The sequence below is a fragment of the Sus scrofa genome, chromosome 1 (assembly GCF_054392235.1).
Source record: "Sus scrofa isolate SSC_HxYL_T2T_F1_AM1 chromosome 1, Sscrofa_HxYL_maternal_Yorkshire_Landrace_v2.0, whole genome shotgun sequence".
Taxonomy (NCBI): domain Eukaryota; kingdom Metazoa; phylum Chordata; class Mammalia; order Artiodactyla; family Suidae; genus Sus; species Sus scrofa.
Window position 1 is genome coordinate 273,790,181 of NC_139383.1, and position 27,156 is coordinate 273,817,336.

The 27,156-nt window shown below is 41.0% G+C and overlaps 1 protein-coding gene and 2 pseudogenes across 1 annotated transcript in view; 1 reads left to right on the plus strand and 2 right to left on the minus strand.

Annotated features, from left to right (window-relative positions):
• The window catches only part of LOC146407197 (olfactory receptor 1J4-like), a 66,926-nt gene that overhangs the window by 27,150 nt on the left and 12,620 nt on the right, over positions 1-27,156 (plus strand). The window lies entirely within an intron of this gene.
• On the minus strand, positions 10,255-11,190 carry LOC100518108 (olfactory receptor 1L8-like; annotated as a pseudogene).
• On the minus strand, positions 24,213-25,154 carry LOC146407198 (olfactory receptor 1L8-like; annotated as a pseudogene).

Sequence of the window (27,156 nt, forward strand, 5' to 3'; positions counted from 1 at the left end):
GATCTTTTTTCTTTCCTTCTTCTCTTGTTCTTTTCTGCCTAAGAATTTCCTTTATTATTTGTTGCAAGGATGGTTTGATGTTGCTGTAATCTCTCAGCTTTTGCTTATATGTGAAGGTTTTGATTTCTCCTTCAAATCTGAATGAGAGCCTTGCTGGGTGGAGTAATCTTGGTTGGAGGTTTTTCCCTTTCATCACGTTAAGTATATCATGCCACTCCCTTCTTGCCTGCAGAGCTTCTGCTGAAAAATCTGCCGATAACCTTATTAGGTTTCCCTTGTATGTTACATGTTTCTTTGCTCTAGCTGCTTTCAAGATTTTATCCTTATGTTTAATTTTGGTCCATTTGATTAATATGTGTCTTGGTGTATTCCTCCTTGGGTTTATTTTATATGGTACTCGTGCTTCTTGGATTTAAGTGAGTGGTTCCTTTCCCATGTGAGGGAAGTTTTCGGCTATTATTTCTTGGAATATTTTTTCTGTCCCCTTCTCTTTCTCTTCTCCTTCTGGCACCCCTATAATATGGATGTTGGTGCATTTAACATTGTCCCAGAGTTCTCTGAGGCTGTCTTCATTTTTTTAAGTCTTTTTTTCTCTTTTCTGTTCTGCATCCATGATTTACACTCATCTGTCCTCCACCTTGCTTTTTCATTTTTCTGGCTCCTGTATTCTGCTGTTAGCTGCTTCTAGTGAATTTTTTTATTTCAGTTATTGTATTTTGAATCTCTTCTTGTTTAAGTTTTATATCTTGTATTTCTTTGCTCAGTGTTTCCTCTGAGCTATCCTTATTTTCCTCCAGTTTATTTCCCATGTCTTGCTTCATCTTCAGCGTCAACAATCTAAACTCTTTCCTAGAGGCTGAGAATCTTCTCATTTCTTAGCTGATTTTCTTGGGGTTTTCCTTTCTCCCTCATCTGAGTTATAGTTCTCTCTTTTCATTTTTATAGGTTTTTGGTGTGGTGACCTTTTTATAGATAATAGAGCTGTAGCCTCTCTTATTTCTGATGTCTGTGGCTGAAGTCAGTATGGGGGGGGGCTGCTGATGGGAGGGGCTGCTGCCTGCCCCCTGGTAGGTGGGGCTAATTCTAACCCCTCTGGATGGGATTAGAGGCAGCTGTGTGCCTGAGGGGTCTTTAGGTAGCCTGTTTACTGAGGGGAGGGGCTGTGATCCCACATGGATTGTTGTTTGCCCTGGGGCTTCTCAATGCTGACTGATGATTGGGTCCAGAATTCCCAAAATGGCCACCTCCAGAGAAACACACAGCTGCTGAATATTCCTGAGAGCTTTGCTTTCAATGTCCTTCCCTCACAACAAGCCACATTCACCTCTGTTTTCTCAGGATGTCCTCTAGGAACTGCAGTCAGGTTTGACCCAAATTCCTATGGAGACTTTGTTTGCCCTGGGACCCAGTGCACGTGAAAGTCTGTGTGTGCCTTTGAAGAATGGGTTCTCCATTTCCCCTAGCCCCATGGAGTTCCTACACACAAGCCCCAATGACCTTCAATGCCACATGCTCCAGAGACTCTTTCTCTCAGTGCCAGATCCCCACATGTGAGTTTGAAGTGTAGCTCAGAACTCTCACTCCTGTAGGTAAGTCTCTGTGAACCAGTTACTTTCGAGTCCATGGGGCTTCCCACCCAGGAGGTATGGGGTTGTTTATATCTTGAAATTGCCCCTCCTACCTCTTGATGTGGCCTCCTCTTTGTCTTCTGGAGTAGGATACCTTTTTTAAGGTTTCCGGTCCATTTGGGTGAAGATTGCTCAGGCTTTAGTTGTGAATTTTGTTGTTTTTAGGAGAGAAGTTGAGCTCCAGTCCTTCTATTCTGCCATCTTAATCCAGTCTCCCCAAGGGCGAGCATATTCATCCCTATCTCATGAATTACATATTACAGAGAAATTTGCAATTATTTTGAGATGTTGGTTATTTAAATATCCTTGAGCACCACAAAAATCTCTACAGGAAAATACGTATATTATGAAAGTGTTTAAAAATATTTTTTTGATGCAGCATGTTCTTTCACACATTTCATAAAGTGTTTTCTTTCTTTTTTCTTTTTTTTTTATTTTTAAGGCTGTACCTATGGCATATGGAGTTTCCCAGGTGAGGGGCCAAATTGGAGGTGCATTGCTGGCCTATGCCACAGCAAGAGCAATGTCAGATCTGAGCCATGTCTGCATCCTACACCATAGCTCTGGGCAACAACAGATCTTTAACCCACTGAGGAAGTCCAGGGATCAAGCCCACAACCTCAGCATTCCTAGTCAGATTCATTTCTACTGCACCATGATGGGAACTCCTTTTTATTTATTTTTCTTTTTTTTTCTATTTAGGGCCATACCTGTGGCCTGTGGATGTTCCAAGGCTAGTGGTCAAATCAGAGCTGTAGCCAATGGCCAAGCCCACAGCCACAGAAATATGGCATCCTATCCTTGTCAGCAACCTACACCACAGCTCAGAGCAACACAGATTCTTAGCCAACTGAGCAAAGCCAGGAATGGAACCTGGATCCTCATGGATACTAGTCAGATTCATTTTTGCTGGGCCATGATGAGAATTCCTGTTTTCCTCATTTTGATAATTTCCTACATGAATTACCCTTCCATCCCCCTTAACTGACAATATTTCTTCTTCCATTTTTAAATCTCTCCTCGTAGTTGTACGAGATGTGACCTATCTTTCTATGCTGTAGAGATGGTAGAATTTGAACATTTGAATGTGCATGGTAACTGGCCCAAATCAAACAGATGTAATTGGCTGTTCATGGCTGGGGTGTGTGGAGCTGTCGTTATGCAGTGGACACTGCCCTGGAATGAAGATGAAAAGGAGGGGTTGGATTTGTCCTTCATCACCTGCTCCCAAGCTGGTTCCTGATTTTTTTATGAGCAACAAGGAGATGCCATGTCTGTAAAGCAGATTATCACACACAGATCAACATTCAAAGATGAATCATTTGTGAAAGGGCTGCCTGGAGAAGGTGGAATACAAAACTCAGTGGTGATTTGGTAAATTAATTGGAATGGATGCTCCAGGTGGAAGATGTCAGGAGCACCCATGTGGACAAGTAGCAAAAAGGAGGAAGGTTTTGGAGCTGAGAATCAGGAAGAACAGTTCTAAAAGCACAGGGTGGGAGGCCAGGAATACCATATGCATTTTTTTCTTTTCTTTTTTTCTACTGATGGGTTATGCTTCCCTGAAAACATATAGTACAGGTGGCCTAGAAGTCCAGCTGGATGTTCTTAAAACCAAGAGCCACATGGAAATTTTACTTGGACCTTACGACTTCTCAATCCATGAAATATGCGAAAGTATCAAGGAATAAAGATTTAGGTACCAATTGAGTTGGGGAGCCCCTGGGTGGCCAGCTCACTGAAGCTCACCTCCTTGTCCAGATGCTTTTCTTTCCTTGCCAGCCTCCCCAGAAGCTGATGGGCATCACATCCGCTCATCAGGTTCATGTCTCCTTTTCAGCCAAAGCTCAGCTTCTTCCTGTGTCTCCCATGAAATCCTGGGCTGATTGGAAGGAGAGAAGCAGGAAAGGAGGGAGGAGCTGATATCCTCCTCCAAAGGGATAATGCTTATCCCTCCCCTGTACTCAAATGCATATCACTTTCCTGCTGCCTGGTCCCCAGCTCACTGCTGCTTTTTGCATCTCCAGATCTCAGAAGGCAGAGATGCCCTGACTCAGGGGGGAGGGCTCTCCTGGTTGTGGAAGCCCTGCCAGCTTCCCAGGAGTCGAAGGTCTGCTCTGCTGGCCTCTTGGGGCACTTGTTAGGCTGAGGGTGTTGTGGTACAATGACTTCTCAGGGGAGTTTGTCCTGGATCTCTCCAGGCAGAAAAAACAGAATGGGAATCACAGTTAGTACAGCTGACTCCAAGGGGACAAGTGGATCCCTGAGGCTTCTTATTTAGACATTGAGATGAATCTCAGACAGTCTTAACCCCATGGTAACATCTCACAGGCATGCTTCTGTTGCCCCATCTGTGAATTGGCAAGGGTGGACAAATACTTATGTGACTGACTGTTTCCCTTTTAGGGGATTCCAGTGTGGATTGAGGTATATTCCAGAATCAGACAGGTCCTAAGTCCATATGGGGAGGTTGCAGTTTTCAGGGGATTCGGTGGGTGTTGGTCAATGATGTGTATGCACTTTGTAGTGTCTAGGAAGGTTTGTGGACAAGGTATTTTTCTATGTGAGTTGATGTTTATGTTAGTTTATGTAAGTTTAAAGCACAGGATCAGGCCAAGGTTATTGTTGTATTTAGGAAAGGCGCTTTGGAAAAAATAATATGTGTGCTCAGAGTTTAGGCTCAAACAGTGTTTTGAAGTTTAGCATGGAGGTAATGAGATTCCTATTAGAATGCTTGCCTCCTCACTTAGCGGTTGTTTTTATCAAGTTACTGAGCCTCTATGAGCCTCAGTTTCTTCATCTGGTAAATGAGAAAAGCTACTCTTCTTTGCGCTAAGAGCAAACACAGAGATTTCCTTTTGAATTTTATACAGAGTTTATTGTATATTATGGTGCACGTCATCCATGACAATGTTCTGGGAAATCAAATTCTGCTGGTGTCCTCAGAAGAAATCAGTGTCTCACATAACACACGTGTGCCTGTTTCCTAAACCTTGAGTTTAATTTTTAATATTTAATATGTATATTAAGATGAAGTACTATGGAGAGAGAAAGTCCTGTTTGAGACATGCCCCCCCCCAATTACTCTTCATGTGGCCTTGGTGTTTCCACTCATTCAAATGACAATTTAAAATAGAATTAGGAGTTCCTGTCATGGTGCAGTGGAGGCAAATCCGACTAGGAGCCATGGAGCTGTGGGTTCAATCCGTGGCCTCACTTGGTGGGTTGGGTGTCTGGTGTTTCTGTGAGCTATGGTGTGGGTCATGCACATGGCTCTGATCTGGCATTGCTGTGGCTCTGGCATAGGCTGGCAGCTACTCTCTGATTGCACCACTTGTCTGGGCACATCCATGTGCTATTAGTGTGGCCCTAAGACAAAAGACAAAAAATAAAATAAAATAAATAAATAAAATAGAATTATTTCCTAGCTATACTGACACATTATCCTCATATAACATTGTTTAAGGTGTATATCCTAATTTTTTGAGAGATGTATTTATTGCAAAATGATAAGCACTACAATGTCAGTTAACATATGCATTGCTTCTTGTAGCCATAACTTTTTTTTTTGTAGTGACAACTTTTTAAATCTCTGTGGAAATGTTCAAATATACAACATAATCTTGTTACCCTAGTCCCATGAAGCCCCAGAACTTGTATACCATATGTCTGAAAGTTTGTACCCTTTGACTACTGTCATCCATATATCCCACCCAGGACTCCTCTCTCATGGCAATCTACTCCAAATTCTTTTTTTTTTTCACATGCACATATAAATGAGATCACACAGTGTTTTTCTCTCTCTGACTTATTTCACTGACATAATGTTCTCAGGGTTCAATACGTTGGTGCAAGTGGCACGATTTCTTTTTATAGCTAAAGAGTATTCCAGTAGTATTCACATTTTCTTTATCCACTCATCCACTGATGAACACTTAGGTTGTTTCTATATCTTTGCTATTATGAAGCTGAAGTCAATATAGTGGTGCAGCTATCTGTTTGAATAGTGATTTCATTTCCTTACCGTATATACCCAGAAGTAAGATTGCTGGATCATACGGTGCCTCCATATTATTTTCTGTGTTGCCTTTCATTTTCATTTTGTTGATACTATTTTTCTACACAGAAGTTGTTTAGGGGAGTTCCCGTTGTGGCTCCGTGGGTTATGAACCCAAGTAGTACTCGCAAGGACTCAGGTTTGATCCCTGGCCTTGCCCAGTGGGTTAAGGATATGGCATTACTGTGAGCTGTGGTGTAGGTCGCAGATGTGGCTCCAGTCCCTCATTGCTGTGACTGGTGTAGGAGTGCAGCTGCAGCTCCGATTCAGCCCCTATCCTGGGAATATCCATATGGGTATGACCCTGAAAAGTTTGTTTGTTTTGCTTTTGTTGTTTGTGCCTGGGTGTCATATTCATAAAAGTCATTGCTAAGATCAATGCCAAGGAAGTTTTTCCTCTTAGAGTTTTGTGATTTCTGGTTTTATATTTGTCCTAATTTTTATGAGTTGTGTAAGATAGGGGTCCAGTTTCATTGTTTTACTTGTGATATCCAGTTTTCTCAGTACAGTTTACTGAAGAGACTATTTTTCTCCACTGAGAATTCTTTGCTTCTGCATCAAATATTAGTTGACTATATGTGTATGGGTTTTTTTTTTTTTTTGTCTTTTCTAGGGCTGCACCTGTGGCATATGGAGGTTCCCAAGCTAGGGGTCTAATTGGAGCTGTAGCCACCAGCCTAAACCCCAGCGACAGCAACACAGGTTCTAAGCTGTGTCTGAGAACTATACCATAGCTCACAGCAATGCTGGATCCTTGACCCATTGAGCAAGGCCAGGAATCAAACCTGCAACCTCATGGTTCCTAGTCTGATCCATTAACCGCTGAGCCATGACAGAAACTCCTTGTATGGGTTTATTTCTGAGCTCTTAAATCTTTTCATTGGTCTGTGTTTCTCTTTTTATATAGATACCACATATTTTGATTACTATAGCATTATAGTATATTTTGGAATCAGGAAGTGTGATGTTTCCAGCTTTGTTCTTTCTCAGGATTGCTGTGGCTATTTAAAATCTTAGGTTTTTAAGGATCTTTTCTCTTTTTAGGGCCTCTCCCATGGCATATGGAGTTTCCCAGGCTAGGGGTCTAATTGGAGCTACAGCTGCTGGCCTATGCTACAACCACAGCAACAAGAAATCTGAGCCATGTCTGTGACCTACACCACAGCTCGTGGCAAGGCCAGATACTTAACCCAGGTTGGGATTGCTGACTGCTCTGTGGACAGGTGCAGCTACTAGCTGGGCTCTGCATTCACCTCTGGGTCAGGTTACTGGCTGTGATCCCAAGCAAGGTGGTGCCACTGGTTGGACACTTTGATTCAGTAGGGCTATGGGCTTGGCCTCATAGTCCCTCCTGGCCAGGTCGAGTATCATCCGGCTGTGATCCCTGATTAGATGTTCCCTTTGTCTGGACTCTTAAGTTCAGGCAAGGCCACAGCCAGGATTTCATGATGGTATAAGTTCTCAGGCTGCTTTTTGCAGTTAGTCCAGGAAGCGGACTGATTCTCAAAGCAGGACAGGGTGGCAGAATGGGCTTCATGAGCAGGTAGGCCACTGGCTTACTCTGCTGTTGGGAAAGAGCTCTGACAAGGCTTTTTTTTGTTGGGAGGGGCTGCTGGCTGTATCCTGCAGCTGGACAGGGCTAATGACTGTGGGGCAGGCATGGTTGTTGTGTGGGCTCCCTTGTTGGGTGGCCACAGGGTCTGCTCTATGATTGGTCTGGGTCACTGGCTGGACTCCCCATTTGGTTGAGGCCACAGGCTGTGTCCAGCAATGGTACAAGGCCATAGGCTAGGCTCTGCTTCAGGGGAGGGCTTCAGGCTTGGATCCAAGGCTGTGCAGGATCCCTGTACTTAACACTTGGGCAGGACTGGTCTTTTGGCTTCCTGTACAAGCACAGCTCTTGCATAGGCTAAACAGCTGCTCCTGTTCTTTGGCCAGGTTTCCTGGTCCAGCATAGCTCCAAGTCATGTTCAGCCTTATGCACGGCTTCATATTTGCTTTACAGCTTGGCTAGAACAGGCTCCAGTACTGATAATGCTCCTTGGATGGTGACCTTAATCTGGCAGAATTGTCCATGTGCCTCCCTGGTCAGGCACTGCAGATGGTAGGGTCATTGGTTGGGATCTCTGCTTGGGTGCAGCTGCAAGGAAAAATGTGGGCTTCCAAGATCTGAACACTGGTGGCTGTAAGCCACACTCTCCTTCTCTATATGGTGTGAATATATCATGCTTTGTAAGATGAATTTACCCATTCTACCATAGATGACAGCTTAGGTTTTTCCAGGTTATGAGGCTCCATAAGTTTAACCCCTGTTGTCATGTTTTTATACCTATCTCTTGTTGCACAGGTACATGTGTTTGTCTGGAGTGTATACCTAGGAGTGCTATTTATGGAGTACATGTATCTTTACCTGTACTATTTAATAACAATTGTTTTCCAAATCAACAGCACTAATTTATATTCCCACTAGTAGCATAATTTGCTGTGGCTCTACATTTTCTCTAACCCTTGATATTTATCCTCTGAATCCTAACATTTGCCTATTTCTGGATCAAGAGTGGCTTTCCATTATGACTTAATTTGAATGTCTCTGATTATTAACAAAGCTGAGCATCTTTCTATATGATTATTAATCATTTGGATTTCTTTCTATTTTGTGAAATGTTTATTCAGTTCTTTTTCTGAGTTCCTTACATTCCCCCCACTGGCTTTATCTGTTTTTTTTTTTTCTTTCTTATTTATTTCTAGGGATCTTTATGTTCTCTGAATCTGAGTGTTTTGTTGGCTTTGTGAATTTCAAATATCTTTTGCCATTCTGTTACTTGTCTTTTTTTCCTTTTGCTTTTTAAAAACTTTTATGGCCACAGCCATGCCTTATGGAATTGCCCAGGCTGGGGATAGAACCTGAGCCACTGTGGTTGGATGATTCTTAACCCACTAAGCCACAGCAGGAACTCCCTGCTATTCTTTTGAATGATTTTCCCCTTAACTCAATGAAACAGCCTCTCCAGAAAGTGAAGCCAGTGGCCTTTGTCGCAGCTTTTCTTTTTGTCCATCCCTGGACCACAGGCAGGACCATTAGGAAGAATTACCTGGGCTGGGAGATGGCTCCTGGGCCCTCCCTCCCCACTCTATGCTCACCCACCCCTTTCTTGCCAGCTCAGCTGGCCTTGGCAGAGGCAGACAGGCCTGTGAGCAGGCATCGTGGTGCCTCTGTAGGACAGCATGTGGGCAGCAGCTAGAAAATGCCCTGTTCCAGCAGAGAAATTCCCTGACTGTCTCTGCAGCTTGCAGTGTGACTGTGCTGGCCTGCTGCTGTGATGAGGACCTGAAGCCCATCCCAGAGGGGCTGCTAGAAGCTACAGCACCTTGTCTGCACCCTCTGCCTGCTGGACATGCCAGACCTCACCTCTTGAGGGTAGGGGTGCAACAGAACTTTCCGATGGATCTTGAAACCAGCTGTGTGTCCTTGAGGCCACTCCATCTGTGGCCAGGCTGTCCCAGGCTGCCACAGCATGGCTGCCAGTCTTTTTTCTTTTATGATATCTTTTGATAAACAAAATATTTAATTTTAATGCAGTCCAATGTACTATTTTCTTTTATGTTTACTGCTTTCTGTCTGTTTCTTTTTATAAGAAATATTTTCCTATCTAAAAGTAACAAAGATATTCTTCTATATTATTTCCTAAAAACCAATGGCTTTTGGTTTTTCACGTGTCAGTTTGTTATACATCAGGAGTTAATATTTGCATATGGTGTATGTCAGGAATCCAATTGTATTTTCCAACTGTTTTAGCTCCATTCCTGAAAAGATGCTCTTCAGTGCCTCATTCATAAGTCAAGAGTATAACAATGTGTGGGTATGTTTCTGGGTTCTCTGTCTTATGGCAGTTATCCTTTTTGTTTAGCCCAACACCAAAACCACATAGTTTTAATTACCATAGGTCTATAATGTGTCTTAATACCTGGTAGGCTAGTGACTCTCCAGTATCCTTTCTAAATCAGCATGTCAGCATCACCTGAGGATTTAGTAGAAATGAAAATTCCTGGACCTCATGCAGACCGACTCAAGGGATATAGTCATAAGTCCAAGGCCATGCCCAATCTGGGGGAAAGTGTTATGATCAAGATTTTCTCTTCCAGGAGTTCCTGTTGTGGCTCTCTGGAAACACATCTGACTAGTATCCACAAGGATGCAGGTTCAATCCCTGGCCTCGCTCAGTAGGTTAAGGATCCAGCATTGCCAAGAGCTGTGATGTAGGTCATAGATGTGGCTCAGATCCAGTGTTGCTGTGGCTGTGGTGTAGGCTGGCAGTTACAGGGCCCATTTGCCCTGTAGCCTGGGAACCTCCAAATGCTGTGGGTGCCAATCTAGGAAAAAAAAAAAAAGAAAAAGTTCTCATTGGTCAATAGTTGCATATGTAAAGATGTGAATACAACTCAAGTTTCATGACACATGTGAGTTATATACCTGCTGACTTACAAGAGTTTATTGTGTGTATCAGGAGCTAGTAGAAACGGGGTCTGAAAGCATAGTGATGCTTAGGAACATGCCTGCTGATATTCTGACTAGGATTTCCTCCTGCTTATCAGCTTCCCCAGGCCTCTCTTCATGTCTTTGTTTCTCAGACTGCAGATGAAAGCATTTAGCATGGAGGACAGAACTGTTTTGACAGTTGTTTCCATGTGGTCACCAACAGTGTAGCTTGACAAGGGCTTTAAATAGATGTAAAAGATGCTTCCATAAAATAGGATCACCACGGTAAAATGGGAACCACAGGTGGAGAAGGCTTTGTGTTTGCCAGCAGCTGAGGGAGTCCTGATAACAGTGATGAGGATTCATATATAAGAGAAAGCAATGCCTAGGAAGAGGGTCACCAAAACCACCAGTCCTTCTGTCTTTATTGCAACATCATTGACAAATGTGTGTGGAGGAGCAGGACCATTTCAGCAGAGGGTTGATGTCACAGAGGAAGTGGTGGATGACATTGTAGTCACAGAAAGTGAGACAATTCAGCAGAAGTGTGTGTAGCAGTAAGTGGAGGGTAGAAAATGAGTAAGAGAAGGCCACCAAGAGGACACAGATGTGGTGGCTCTTGGTGGTGACATAGTGCAAGGGGTTACAGATGGCCATGTAGTGGTCAAAGGCCATGACTGCCAGAAGGCAGCTGTCAGTGTTGCCCAAACCATACATAAAATACTGTCAGTCAGACACACAGCATAGGAGATGGTCTTCTTCTCTGATAGGATGTTCACCAGCATCCTGGTGACAATGGTTGTTGAGAAGCAAATGTCAATGAAAGACGGGAAACTGAGGAAGAAATACATGGGGGTGTGGAGCTGGGCGTTTGAGCGGATGGCCAGGATGATGAGCAGGTTCCCTGTGATGGTGACCAGGTACATGGTGAGGAAAAGGATAAAGAGTGGCTTCTGGTCCTCAGACCAGGAGGAGAGTCCCAGGAGGATGAAATCGGAGACATTGCTGGTTTGCTTGACTCTTTCCATGGTCATGGAGCCAGGAAAAATAGACAAGGTCGTACAATTTATCACACATCTTTCTTTCATACCTACAACTACACACAATCTAACAAGTTTGTGCTTCTTCCTACCTTTATTTTCCACCCATAGGGTCATGACTTGCTAACACAGGGGCAACTTGTGAGCTTTGCTGTCCCTAAGGCTGCCCTTCCTTCCCACCTTGAAGATGTCCCAAGCTTCTTATACTGATAGTATGAACTTAGGGGAAAATTTTTTGTTTTAGGAGCAGAATTGAACCTTCCTGATTCAGTTTAATACTAAATCTTAGAAATGATTTTTTATTAAGCACCCAGTCTGTGAGAAATATTCTTCTGGGAGTGGTGATACAATTGTGAATGTGACATACAAAGGCCTTTTTTTGAATCTTGCATTCTAATGGAACAAGTGAGCAAGCTATCTATCTATCTATCTATCTATCTATCTATCTATCTATCTATCTATCATCTATCTATCTATCATGTACTTCTACATTTATAAAGAGAAGTAAAGCCTTACAAGGGGTAGATATTGACAGAAGTTGGATGGGGATTATTTCAGCTAAGGTGGCTTTCTTGTTTTCTTTATATCAAAAGGAATTTTTACTGATGGCATGCTGAGACTTACATCTGACCATTCTTGCCCAAGAAAGGGGCTTGATAAAATAATCATCAGGGGAAATTGGCACAACATTGTAAATGTACCATATTTTAATCCAGAAATAAAATAGCATAACCAATAGGGATGTCAAAGGAATAATGGACTTAGGTCAACAAACTGTCATGGGCTTGTTTTATTTTCAGACACATTTATTTGAAAGCTCTTTTTCCTTAGTGAACACCAAATTATACTATCGGTCCATACAAATCTTTATTTTATTTTTCAAGTTTCTTTTTATTCATTTTCCCTCTAATTCCTTAATACCATATTCCCGCTAAGACTTTGCAACCATAAACATTGATTCAAATATCCTCATGCTCACACAGTGTTTTATTTTTAATTTATTTTTTATTTTTTGGTCTTTTAAAGCCCATACCCATTGCATATGCAAATTACCAGACTAGGGGTCAAGCGAGACTTAAATGTTAGGTTGAGCTCTAATATGCAGTGTCCATGTGATTTTTGGAACTAAGTAAAACTCAAAAACCAAATTTTGAGGGTGAAATATGTACCTGACTAAGGTAGATGGTCCAGTGTGTAGCTGGATTACTGATGTTCACTTTCCATGTCCAGATATCTTCTCTGCTTTCCCATTTGGAAAAAAGTCTGTTCTCCATCCTGTACCAAATTGCCTAAGTTCACACATCAAAGATGATCCTTTTGACCTTCTGGCCAGTGGTGATGATGGTAATTGAGAGGAAGGAAGAAAGCACAGCTTGCTATAGACTCTAAAGTGGTGAAACACTTTCTCCACACTGTCTCACATCCATGTCTCTTTATCAACCTCTGCCTCTCAGCATTTTCCTGTTTTTCTCTGCCTCCCATTGAGAAGGCAGAGATTCCCAGACTCACTGTGGCAGGAAGTCTCTTGGTTGGGGAAACCTGTCCTCTTCTCATGGGGCTGAGCTCAGCTCTCTGAGCCTCCTCTGGGTTCCTGCTGATGAGGGATCTATAGTGTGCTTATCCTGATCTGCCCCCCTTAAGAGAGTTTTCTCTGTGGTCTCTCTAGGTACAGAAATCACAATGGGCAGCAAAATTGAGTGCAGCTGCCCTCAAGGGGCCAGGGGACTCCTGAGGTCTTCCTATGAAGATTGAAACTATTTTTGGAGCTTTTTAAACTTACCATAAAATCTTCAGGACACATTTTAGTTTCCTCAGTGATGGATGATCAAGGGTCATAGAACATTGTGTGTGTCTGTGTGTGTGTTTGTGTGTGTTTGGATTAAGGAGTGGGTTCTCTAAGAAGCTGTCTATAAGATGGAAATTAGCACACAGGGTATTCACTAGGGAGTGCTCTTGAGATTAACATCTGTGGAAAGAAGAAGGAAGATTTGGGTAGAGGGGACGTTGGGTTGTGATGAAGTCCCATGGGAAGTCTCAGTTGACCCTACTGGGAGCTTTGAAGCCAAAATGTCAAAGGAGGTGGTTTTTTACATGTCCATGTTGGTCATTGGATGTACACTGTCCATGGAAGGAAGCATGGTTTTTGGTGAAGGAGGTTCCTTCAGCCAAGGCCATCCCTAAAGAGACCTTAAAGCCAGGGACTATCTTACAAGGCAAGCATTGATGAGGTACTGTACAGTCATTGTCCAATGTGTCATGCACTTACAAACCATACTCAGGCTTTTCCCTCCTCTCAGCTGATTATAGGGAATAGTCTATGCAACCATAGTGTTCTTTCTTTTTTTTGAAGGGAGGAGAGGGAATAAATAACTTTTTCTTTCTTTTTTTTTTCAAATGATAAGAATATGTGCCTAGGAAATCCAAAAATAATCTGTAGTCAAAGTACTAGACTTAATTATTGAATTTAGCTATGTCATTGTATACATAGTAGTAAAAATCTGTTATTTTATTTTCTAGAAACGAGTAGGAAATATAATTTTATTTTATATTTTATTTTATTTTATGTTTTAAGTGATTTTTACTTTTTCCATTATATCTGTTTTAGAGTGTTCTGTCAGTTTTCTACTGTACAGCAAGGTGACCCAGTCACTCATGTATACACACACACATTCTTTTTCTTGCATTATCATGCTCCATCATAAGTGATTAGATATAGTTCCCAGTGCCATACAGCAGGATCTCATTGCTTATCCAAAGGCAATAGTTTGCCTCTGTTAACCCCAAATTCCCAACCCATCCCACTCCCTCCCCCTCCCGCTTGGCAACCACAAGTCTATTCTCCAAGTCCATGGATTTTATTGTAGAAAAGTTCCTTTGTGCCATATATTAGATTCCACATATGTTATATGATATGGTATTTGTCTTTCTCTTTCTGACTTCACTCAGTATGAGAGTCTCTAGTTCTATCCATGTTGCTAAAAAATGGTATTTTTTTTTATGGCTGACTGAGTAGGATTCCATTGTGTATATACACCATATCTTCCTAATCCAATCATCTCTCGATGAACATTTGGGTTGTTTCCACATCTTGGCTCTTGTGAATAGTGCTGCAGTGAACATACAGGTGCATGTGTCTTTTTCAAGGAAAGTTTTGTCTGGATAGATGCTCAAGAGTGGACTGCTGGATCCTATGGTAGTTCTACATTTAGTTTTCTAAGGTATCTCCATACTGTCCTCCATAGTGGTTGTACCAGCTTACATTCCCACCAACAGTGCAGGAAGGTTCCTCTTTCTCTATACCTCCTCCAGCATTCGCTATTTGTGGTCTTATTAGTGATGGCCATTCTGCCTGGTGTGAGGTGGTACCTCATAGTTTTGATTTGCAGTTCTCCAATAATCAATGATGTTGAGCACTTTTTCACGTGCTTGTTGGCCCCTTGGGAAGCCGTGCACTGCTCCACCCTAGACTGTGCATCTCAGGTGCAGCCCCTCTTGACCAGAAGTGGCTTGCTAGCCCACTGTAGATCTGGTGTCTCCAGCAGTGGGAAGCCGCTTGCTAGCCCATGGTGGATCAAACCTGGAGGCAGCAGGAGCAAATCACCACAATTATCCCTGACTCCAGAGGTGGGCGTGGCCTACCACAGCTGGGGATATCTGAAGAAAAATCACTTGCAGCCCCATCCACTTCAGAAGGCATCACAGAGAAGGACACTACAAGGGAACACCACCTGATGGTGCTCTTGCTCCCTTGGGTGCACATCCGCCCTGCAGCTGCAACTGCAAAATGTTGTGGGAAGTGCCCACGTGCTTGATCACTGTCCCTTCCTAGGAACCTGCAACTAAGAGCACCTTGTTAGCACATCCTGTGGGTGCTAAGCAGGAGCAGGTACTTGCATGATTTACAGATGGTGGAGGCAAACTGCTACAGTTATCTCTAGCTCCAGAGGTGGCAGTGACCTGACACCACTAGGGGTCAGTGAATAGGCACCACTTACAACCCCATTCACCTCAAGGGATTCACAGAGGAAGACATTGTGACTGAATCAACTATTTGTCTCTTGCACCCTTGGGAACACACCGGCCCTGCTGCTGCCACTGCTGAATGGTCAAGGCAGTACCCATATGACAGATCTCTGTCACTTCCAGGATCCTACAACTAGGCAGCCTGAGCAGAACCTCCTATGTGGGCTAAGTAAGATGGATCACCTCATGCATTGTCTACAGATGGTGGAAGCAAACAATGGCAGTAATCACTGAAGCTGGAGACAATCATGGCCCCCTCCCACTAGGGGTCCCTGAACAGGCACCACCTGCAGTTCCAATCACCTCAGAGGGGGACATTGCAATCAAACACAAGGTGTTGTTTCTCTCACCCCTCTGGGAACTGACACAACATGCTACAGAAAATTCTCTGGTCACCTTGCAGATCCTTCTAGAGGTCATTACCACTTCCCAAGGCTCTGCAAATAGGAATGACCTGTGCCACCTTCCTGCAGGTCTTTGCTTCTGTTGAGAGCCCAAAGAACAGGCACTGAATGCTGGCCCTAAACATTTCCCCCTTCTTCCTGAAAACACACTGAGCATCCCGGGATAACAGACTGCTTACACCAAAGAGAAAGACACCAAAGATTCAAACTCCCACACCAAAAATAAATAGTAACCCTCCCACAATACAAAGGGGTACTCTTGCATAGAAATAGCCTTACAAAACTAGTTTGGCATCCCCAAAGTCACAGAAAAAAAAAAAAAAAACACAAGCAAGGTGAAGAAGCTCAGAAATCATTCCCAGTTAAAGCAACAACAGAACTCCTCCAAAGCAGTCAAAAATGAAACAGACCTCTTCAGTCTGACAGACTTTGAGTTCAAAAGGGAGATAGTGAAAATATGGAAGACATTAAGAGAACATATGAACAATAATGCAGATTCCCTCAGAAAGGACCCAGAAAATATAAGGAGGAGCCAGGAAAAACTAGAAAATTCATTTGCAAAGATGCAAACTGAGCTAAAGGCAATAAAAACCAGAATGAATAATGCAGAGGAATGAATTAGTGATGTGGAAGATAGAATAATGGAAACCACCCAAACGAGACAACATACAGAAAACCAAATGAAAAAACATGAAAGCAATATAAGAGACCTATGGAATAATACATAGTGGGCCACTCTATGCATAATAGGAATTCCAGAAGGAAAAGAAAAAGAAAAGGGGATTGAAAATATATTTGAAGAAATTATGGCTGAAAACTTTCCAAATATAAAGGATACTGATATCAAGATACAGGCAGCACAGAGGGCCCCAAACAAATTGAAACCAAACAGGCCCACACCAAGACATAGTATAATAAAAATGGCAAAAGTTAAAAATAAAGAGAGGATTCTAAAGGCAGCAAGAGAAAAGCAAAGCATTAATGATAAGGCTATAAGCTGATTTCTTTAACGGAAATTCTACAGGCCAGGGGGGAGTAGCAAGAGATATTTAAAGCTCTGAAAGAAAAAAAAAATGCAACCTAGAATACTCTACCATGCAAGAATATCTTTTAAAATAGAAGGGGAAATAAAGAATTTCCCCAATAACCAAAAGCTAAAAGAGCACAGCAATATGAAACCCATTGTAAAAGAAATACTGAAAGGGCTTCTCTAAATCAAAAAAAAGAGGGAGATCTAGGATGGAGGAAACCACAATTGGAAACAAATCACTTAAATAAGCCAGCATACAGCTTTAAACAAGATGTTAAAACAGCAACAACAACAACAAAGCCCCCATCTAAGTCATACAATGAGGGCAAGGGAAGAAAGGAAATAAATAGATTCTCCTTTTTAAAAAATGATGTGTTTGAGCCTATATGACTCTCAGGCAAATGTAAGCAGATATAGGAATGGGGTGACAACTTAAAAAACAGGGCACCACAAATCAAAACTGAACATTACATTCACAAAAACTGCAAATAAAAGTACTCAAGCATAAAATAAATGGAAATCATCCAACCAAAAAAAGAAAAGAATAAAAGAGAAACATATAATCAACTGGACAACAAGGTTTAAAATGGCAATAAATACATATCTATCAATAATCACCTTAAATGTCAATGGACTGAATGCTCCCAGCAAAAGACACAGAGTGGCAGATTGGATGAAAAAGCAAAAACCTTCAATCTGCTGTGTACAAGAGACTCACCTTAGGGCAAAGGACATATATAGACTGAAAGTAAGGGGATGGGAAAAGATATTTCATGCCAATGGGCATGGCAGGAAAGCAGGAGTTGCAATATTGATATCAGACAAAATGACTTTAAAATGAAGGCCATAAAGAAAGACAATGAAGAACACTATTTAATAGTTAAAGATTTCATTCAAGAAGAGGATATTACAAATGTCAACATATATGCCCCTAATATAGGAGCACCCAGATACCTACAACAAATACTAATAGACATGAAAGAAGAAATTGATGGGAATACAGTCATAGGAGGAGAGTTTAACACCCCACTGACATAATGAACAGATCTTCTAGACAGAAAAACCAATAAAGCAACAGAGATCCTAAAGGAAACAATAGAAAAATTAGACTTAATTGATATCTGCAGGACACTACATCCAAAAATATAAGAATACACATTCTTCTCAAGTGCACATGGAACATTCTCAAGAATCAATCACATACTGGGGCACAAAGCTAACCTCAACAAATTTAAGAGTATAGAAATTATTTCAAGTATCTTCTCTGACCACAATGGCATGAAACTAGAAATCAGCCACAGGAAAAGAAGTGAGAAAAAACTGACTACATGAGGACTAAACAACATGCTACTAAAAAAACCAATGGGTCCATGAGGAAATCAAGAAGGAAATTAAAAAATACCTTGAGGCAAATGATAATGAAGACACAACCACTCAAAATCTATGGGATACTGCAAAAGCTGTGCTCAGAAGGAAGATCATAGCAAAACAGGCCTTCCTCAAAAAGAAGAAAAATCTCAAATCGACAATCTAACCCACCACCTAAATGAACTAGGAAAAGAAGAAAAGGAAAACCTAAAGTAAATACAAGGAAGGAAATCATAAAGATCAAAGAGGAAATCAATAAAATAGAGATTAAAAAAATGGAAGAAATCAATCAAACCAAGAGATGGTTCTTTGAAAAGGTAAACAAAAATGACAAACCTCCGGGTAGACTCACCAAGAAGAGGAGAGAAAAAACCCAAAGAACCAAAATAAGAAATGAAAAAGGAGAAGTTACAAAGGATACTACAGAAATACAAAAAACCATAAGAAAATACTATCAACAGTTACATGCCAACAAATTTGACAACCTAGAAGAAACGGATCTTTTTCTAGAGACTTATAGCCTGCCAAAACTGAATCAAGCAGAAATAGATCAACTGAACAGACTGATCACTAGAAATGAAATTGAATGCATCATCAAAACTCCCTACAAATAAAAATCCAGGACCAGATGCCTTCACATGGGAATTCTATCACACATACAAAGAGGAATTTATATCCATCCTCCTTAAACTTTTTCAAAAGTTTAAAGAAGGAACACTCCCAAGACATTCTATGATGCCACCATCACTCTAATTCCAAAACCAGACATAGATAACACCAATAAGAAAACTATTATCCAATATCTTTAATGAATATAGACACAAAACTTCCCAAAAGAATTTTAGCCAACCAAGTCCAAAAACATATCAAAAAGTTTGTACACCCCGACCAGGTGGGATTCATCCTATGCTCACAGGATGGTTCAACCTATGCAAATCAATCAACGTCATACACTGCATTAACAAAAGGAAAGTGAAAAACCTCATGATTACCTCAATAGATGCAGAAAAAGCATTTGACAAACTCCAACATCCATTTATAATAAAAACTCTCACCAAAGTGGGTGGAGAGGGAACATTCCTTAATATAATCAAGGCCATTTATGACAAACCTACAGCAAATATAATACTCAATGGAGAAAAACTAAAAGCCTTCCCACTCTAATCTGGAACAAGACAGGGATGCCCACCCTCACCACTGCTATACAACATAGTACTGGAAGTCCTAGCCACAGCAATTAGACAAACAAAAGGAAAAAAAGGCATCCAAATAGGAAGAGAAGAGATAAAATGATCACTGTATGCAGACATGATACTATACACAGAAAACCCTAAGGATTCAACCCAGAAATGACTTGAACTGATCAACAAATTCAGCAAAGTAGCAGGATATAAGATTAACATTCAGAAATCAGTCGCATTTCTGTATACTAACAATGAAACATTAGAAAAGGAATACAAAAATACAATACCTTTTAAAATTGCACCCCCCAAAATCAAATACCTTGGAATACAGCTGACCAAGGAGGTAAAGGACTTATATGCCAAGAACTATAAAACAGTAATCAAGGAAATTAAAGAAGATGTAAAGAAATGGAACGATATTCCATGCTCCTGGGTTGGAAAAATTAATACTGTAAAAATGGATATAATACCCAAAGCACTCTACAGAAGAATTGCAATCCCTATCAAATTACCCATGACACTTTTCACAGAACTAGAACAAACAATCCAAAATTTTATATGGAACCACAATACTCCCTGAATTGCCAAAGCAATCTGGTGGAACAAAAACCAAGCAGGAGGCATAACTCAATCAGACTTCAGGCAATATTACAAAGCCAGAGTAATCAAAAAAATATGTTACTGGTACGAAAACAGACATACAGACCATTGGAACAGAATAGAGAACCCAGAAATAAACACAGACACCTATGGTCCATTAATCTTTGACAAAGGAAGCAAGAATGTAAAATGAGAAACAGTCTTTTCGGCAAGTATTGCTGGGAAACCTGGACAGCTACATGCAAATCAATGAAACTAGAACACACCCTCACACCATGCACAAAATTATCTCAAAATGGCTGAAAGACTTAAATATAAGACAAGGCACTATCAAACTCCTGGAAGAGACCGTAGGCAAAACATTCTCTGGCATCAACCTTACACATGGTTTCTCAGGTCAGTCTCCCGAGCATCAGAAATAAGAGCAAAAATAAACCAATGGGACCTCATCAAACTGACAAGCTTTTGCACATCAGAGGAAACCAAAAAGAACACAAAAAGACAACTTACAGAATGGGAGAAAACAGTTTCAAAGGCTGCAACTAACAAGGGCTTAATCGCTACAATATACAAGCAACTTATACAACTCAACAGCAAAATAGGCAACAACCCAATTGAGAAATGGGCAATAGTCCTGAAGAGACATTTCTCCAAGGAAGATGTGCAGAGGGCCAACAAGCACATGAAACAATGCTCAACATCCCTGATTATTAGAGAAACACAAATTGAAACTACCCTGAGGTACCACCTCACACCAGTCAGAATGGCCATCATTCATAAGTCCACAAATAACAAATGCTGGAGTGTGTATGTGCAGGAAAGGGAATCCTCCGGCACTGTCGGTGGGAATTTGAGCTGTTACAACCACTGTGGAAAACCTTATGTAGGTAACTTAGAAAACGATGCTTAGAGCTACCATGTGACCCAGCAACCCCACTCTTGGGCATGTATGTAGATAAAACTTTCCTTGAAAAAGCCACATGCACTCTCATGTTCATTGCAGCACTATTCACAAGAGCCAAGACATGGGAACAACACAAATGTCCACTGATAGATGATTGGATTAGGAAGTGTTATATATACATAATGGAGTACTACTCAGCCATTAAAAAGAACAAAATTATGCCATTTGCTGCAACATGGATGGAACTAGAGACTGTCATACTGAGTGAAGCAAGTCAGAAAGAGAATGAGAAATACCATATGATATCACTTATAACTGGAATCTAATATACAGCACAAATGAACCTTTCCACAAAAAAGAAAATCATGGTCTTGGAGAACAGACTTGTGGTTGCCAAGGGGGAGGGGGAAGGAGTGGGATATATGGGGTGCTTGGGGTTAAGAGATGCAGACTATTGCCTTTGGAATGTATTAGCAGTGAGATCCTGCTGTGTAACATTGAGAACTATGTCTAGTCACTTAGGATGGAGCATGATAATGTGAGAAAAAAGAATGTATGCATGTATGTGTAAGTGGGCACCATGCTATTAGTTTTTTTTTAAAGGTATCTATATATATAAAGATAGGAGTCAAGGATTCCTGTATTTTTATTTGAACCAATGGAGTTGTCACTAACTACAGTGCTCATGAAATAAATGGTGTCTGCCTGTGTCAGCAGATGGAGCTGATGAGTCTGTAAACAATAATGGGAAAGTAACCAGTGTTTCTGTAGACTTATGAAATGCCAGGCAATGTTTTGAGCACATTTTGTGTTTTAAACACAAAAGACCCAGCATAGCCAAAGCCATCCTGAGAAAGAAAAATGGAGCTGGAGGAATCGGGCTCCCAGGCTTCAGAGTATACTACAAAGCTACAGTCATCAAAACCATATAGTACGGGCACAAAGACAGAAATGTAGATTGGTGGAACAGGATAGAAAGCCCAGGATTAAATCCACACACCTATAGTAAACTAATCTATGACAAAGGAGGCAAGAATATACAATGGTTAAAAGACAGTCCCTTCAATAAATGGTGCTGGGAAAACTGGACATCTGCTAGTAGTTTTATTTTTTTTTATTTTTAATAATTTATTTTCCCACTGTACAGCAAGGGGGTCAGGTTATCCTTACATGTATACATTACAATTACATTTTTTCCCCCACCCTTTCTTCTGTTGCAACATGAGTATCTAGACAAAATTCTCAATGCTATTCAGCATGAAAAAATGCTCAACCTTGCTGATTATAAGAGAAATGCAAATCAAAACTACCATGAGATATCACCTCACACCAGTCAGAATGGCCATCATTCATAAATCCACAAATAACAAGTGCTGGAGGGGGTGTGGAGAAAAGGGAACCCTCCTGCACTGTTGGTGGGAATGGAAACTGGTACAGCCACTATGGAGAACAGTTTGGAGATACCTTGGAAATCTATACATAGAAATTCCATATGACCCCACAATCCCACTCTTGGGCATCTATCTGGACAAAACTCTCCTTAAAAGAGACACATGCACCCACATGTTCATTGCAGCACTATTCACAATAGCCAGGACATGGAAACAATCCAAATGTCCATCAACAGATGATTGGATTAGGAAGAAGTGTTGTATATATATACACAATGGAATACTACTCAGCCATAAAAAATAATGACATCATGCCATTTGCAGCAACATGGATGGAACTAGAGAATCTCATACTGAGTGAAATGAGCCAGAAAGACAAAGACAAATACCATATGATATCACTTATAACTGGAATCTAATATCCAGCACAAATGAACATCTCCTCAGAAAAGAAAATCATGGACTTGGAGAAGAGACTTGTGGCTGCCTGATGGGAGGGGGAGGGAGTGGGAGGGATCAAGAGCTTGGGCTTATCAGACACAACTTAGAATAGATTTACAAGGAGATCCTGCTAGTAGTTTTAAATTCCATGAGCTATAAATATTATTTGAGCATATTTAGACATTCCAAACATGTGTAAAGAAGTGGAAATTCTCTCCCTCTTTGTCCCTCCGTCCTTCCTTTCCTTCCCAGTAACAATACAGCAAAATATTCATTAAATCTAAAAATTAATCCTCATACTTTTATACTTTGTTCTACATCTTATTTTTCTATTTAATGAATTTTTTAAAGAAGGTCTATTTGATTTTTCAGCCTGCTTCATTTTGTTATGTTCTTTGTATTTAATCATAATTAATTTCTTTATTTCATTTTGGTAGGATTACAGGATTTTTTTGCCAATTTTTATTTGTTATAAAGCTGTGGATTTCCCATTGTGGCGCCATGGACATGAGTCTGACTAGTATCCATGAAGATGCAGATGCAATCCCTGGCCTGGTTCAGTGGGTTGGGAATCCAGCTTTGCTGTGAGCTGTGGTGTAGGTCACAGAGGTGGTTTGGATCCTGCATTGCTGTGGCTGTGGTGTAGGACTGCAGTTGCCACAGCTATGATTCTACTCCTAGCCTGGGAAATCCATATGCTGTAGGTGGGGCCTTAAAAAGTAAAAATATAAAAACAAAAAATTAAAAACCTCGGATTGATTAAAATAAGTTCTCAATACTCAATGTACGTGTATGATAATATTTCTCCAACTTAGACTCTTTTAAGAGTTGGAGTGTTTAGAATAGTGTTAAGTGATATTTTAATCATGTAGCTTCAGGGATAGATTGCAGGAAGAAAGATTTCAACATGTCCACTATGGGATGGATTACTTCTTAGCTCTTGTCCCTTCTGGTCATTAGCAATTTTTAATCGTACAGTTAAAAATGAAGAAATTGAAAAAGAATAAAGCCATAGCAATATAATAAGGGAGGAAGATAAAGCTAAGAGGAAAAGTGAAAACAATTTTCAAACATGAAAAAAATTATTTTTGTCATGCTTGTGGCTTGCAGAGTTTCCTGGGCCAGGGATTGAATGTAAGTCAAAACCATAGCCACAACAGTGATAACAATGGATCCCTAACCTGCTAAGCCACCAGGAAATTCCCAAGGAAAATATTTTATAAAGAAAAATGAGGAATTATAAAAATCACTTAATTAAAAATTAACTAAAATATACTCCTTCTCCTCTTCCCCCTCTCAAATGTTTGCAAAGACATGCAACAACTAAAACTTCAATAATTATTTTCAGTAGTGTACTGAAATGTGAGGGATATTGGAGGATAGGTCTTCACAAAAGAAAGAAATTTGTTCAGGAAATGTCTTTGGGAAAAGTATTAAAGCAGTATCTGGAAGATGAGCAAGTGATGACTCTCCTAGGAAAGAGGAGGAATGGTGAGGGAGTGTATCATGGTCTAAGCAGAAGCACAGCAAATAGATGGGCCCTCAGACATGGAAGCAAGTACCCACAACAGCCTTGTTTCACATGTGGCAACCTCCAAAATTTGATTGTTAGCAAAGAACCTATAGAAAACTGATTCCAGTAGAGAACACTCCATCGTGTGTTAATCAAGGGGATGCTGCCTGGAGTTTCCTGCTGCCCACCAGCTTCCTCAGGCCCTGTTTCAGGTCTTTGTTTCTCAGGCTGTAAATAAAAGGATTTAATGTGGAGGTTAAAACTGTGTAGACAATTGTTGCCATGTGGTCCCTGACAGTGTAGGAGGACACAGGCTGTAAATAGACATAGAAGATGCTTCCATAAAAGAGTGTCACCACAGTGACATGAGAACCACAAGTGGAGAAGGCTTTGTGTTTGCCAGCAGCTGAGGGAATTTTGAGAACTGCAGTAAGGATTCGTATATAAGAGAAAGCAATGCATAGAAAGGGGGTCCCCAGAAAAACAGATCCTTCTATCATCATTACAATTTCATTGACAGATGTGGGTGAACAGGACAATTTCACTAGAGGGCTGAAGTCACAGAGAAAGTGATGAATAATGTTTGAGTCACAAAAGGTGAGTTGATTCAGCAGAAGTGTGTGTAGCAGTGAGTGGAGGTGAGACAATGAGCAGGAGAGGGCCACCATCAGGACACAGCGGTGGTGACTCATGATAGTGGAAGGGATCACAGATGGCCACATAGCGGTCAAAGGCCTTGACTGCTAGAAGCAACTGTCAGTGTTTCCTAAGGCATATAGAAAATACTTCTGAGTCAGTCACACAGCATAGGAGATGGTCTTATGGGACAAGAAATTCACCAGCATCCTGGGGACAATGGTTGTTGTGAAGCAAATGTCAGTGAAAGACTGGGAAGTCAGGAAGAAATACATGGGAGTCTGGAGCTGGGGGTCCGAGCGGATGGCCAGGATGATGAGCAGGTTTCCTGTGATGGTGACCAGGTATATGGTGAGGAAGAGGGTAAAGAGTGGCTTCTGGTCCTCGGGCCGAGAGGAGAGTCCCAGGAGGATGAACTCAGAGACACTGCTGGTTTGGTTGACTCTTTCCATTGACATGGGTCTAGTTATACACAAGAAGTTTTGTTACAAAACATGCTCCAATTCCACAACCCAAACCATGAGAACCCAGCAAGTCTTTGTTTCCTTGATTTAGTCACAAAGAGCAGCTGGGCAGGGAAAGCTTGTCAGCCTCCTGGTGCTTGATGTGGTCCTTCCTTCCCAAATCCATGGGCATCATGTGGGATGAGACCTGGAGAGACAGAGAGGCATTTTCCTTTAGGGACCGTCAGGGGTGGATCTCTCTGATTCAAGATTTTTAGTTCCTATTCTGAGAAAGCTCTGTGTCCCTGCTGAGAACATAGCATAGCACAGAGGAATCTTTGCTTTTGTGGAGTTCATGTTGTACTTTGGGAGCTAGGTCATCAACAAACAAATATGGAATAGAATATCAGGTTGGGATACGTTTGTTAACAAAAGAAAGAAATATAAGAGGATGAAGGTGACTGGGGCATGGAGACGGAAGTATTTTAGGTAGTGAAGTCATAGGACACTCATACCTTATCAGAGCAAATTCAGTTTTTATATCACCAGGGTTTATCGTTGCAGTGTCTTGGATGGAAATCAGCATTGGCCAACATAACCAGCAGGTGAAATCTAACCAGGATGTTCAATCTAGTTCAATAGAGTTTCTTGCCTCATCTGGGCACCAAATGAGAGGTTCATCCTCCTTAGCTTATGGGGTGCTCTCATCCTCAGTCTGGGCATGTCTCTCTTCTTTAATCCCCTGTCCTAAATCATATGTGTACTGAATGTGCATCCATGGGTGACTACTTAAATCATGTTTTTTATTTTTATTTTAAATTTATTTTTTATTGTTATTTCCCCAACACACTTTTTTCCCACTGTACAGCATGAGGACCCAGTTACACATACATGTACACATAATTTTTTCTCCTGTTGTCATGCTATGTCTTAAGTATCTAGACATAGTTTTCAGTGCTATACAGCAGGATCTCACTATAAATCCATTCCATGAGCAATAGTTGCATCCATTGACCCCCAAGCTACCAATTCCTCCCACTCCCTCCCCCTTCCCCCAGGCAACCACAAGTCTTTTCTCCACATCTGTGATTTCTTCTTACTTTTTTTTAGAGGAGCCTTTTCAGTGTTTCTTTTAGAATGGATTTAGTATTTCTGTACTCTTTTAGCTTTTTTGTATTGGAGAAATTCTTTATTTCCCCTTCTATTCTAAAAGACATCCTTGCTGGATAGAGTATTCTATTCTACAATTTTTTTCCTTTCAGCACTTTAAGTATATCTTGCTACTCCCTCCTGGCCTGTAGTGTTTCTGTACAGAAATCAGCTGATAACCTTATGGGGGTTCCCTTTTCATTAATGCTTTTCTTTTCTCTTTCTGCCTTTAGAATCCTCTCTTTAACTTTTGCCACTTTTGTTATAATATGTCTTGGTATGGGCCTATTTGGGTTCAGCTTGTTTGGGGCCCTCTGTGCTTCCTGTATCTTGATATCAGTATCCTTTAGATTTCAGATATGATTTCTTGAAATACATTTTCAACCCCCTTTGCTTTTCTTCTACTTCTGGAATTCCTGTTATGCATAGATTGTCCTCTTTTATACTATCCCATGGATCTCTTATATTGCTTTCATGTTTTTTCATTTGGTTTTCTGTCTGCTGTCCTGTTTGGGTGTTTTCCATTATTCTATTTCCATGTCACTAATTTGTTCCTCTGCATTATTCATTCTGGTTTTTACTGCCTTTAGCTCAGTTTGTATCTCTGCAAATGAATTTTTAAATTTTTCTTGGTTCTTCCTTATATTTTCTAGGCCTTTTATGAGGGAATCTCTGTTAATGTTCATATTCAGTCTTAATTCTTTGATATTCAGCCTTAATACCTTCAGCATTTTCACTACCTCCCATTTGAATTCAGTGTATATCAGGCTGCAGAGGTCTGTTACATTGTTTGCTGCTTCAGGTGAATTCTCCTGTTCTTTTAACTGGAAATGGTTCCTGAGCTCCTTCATATTGCTTATGTTTTTCT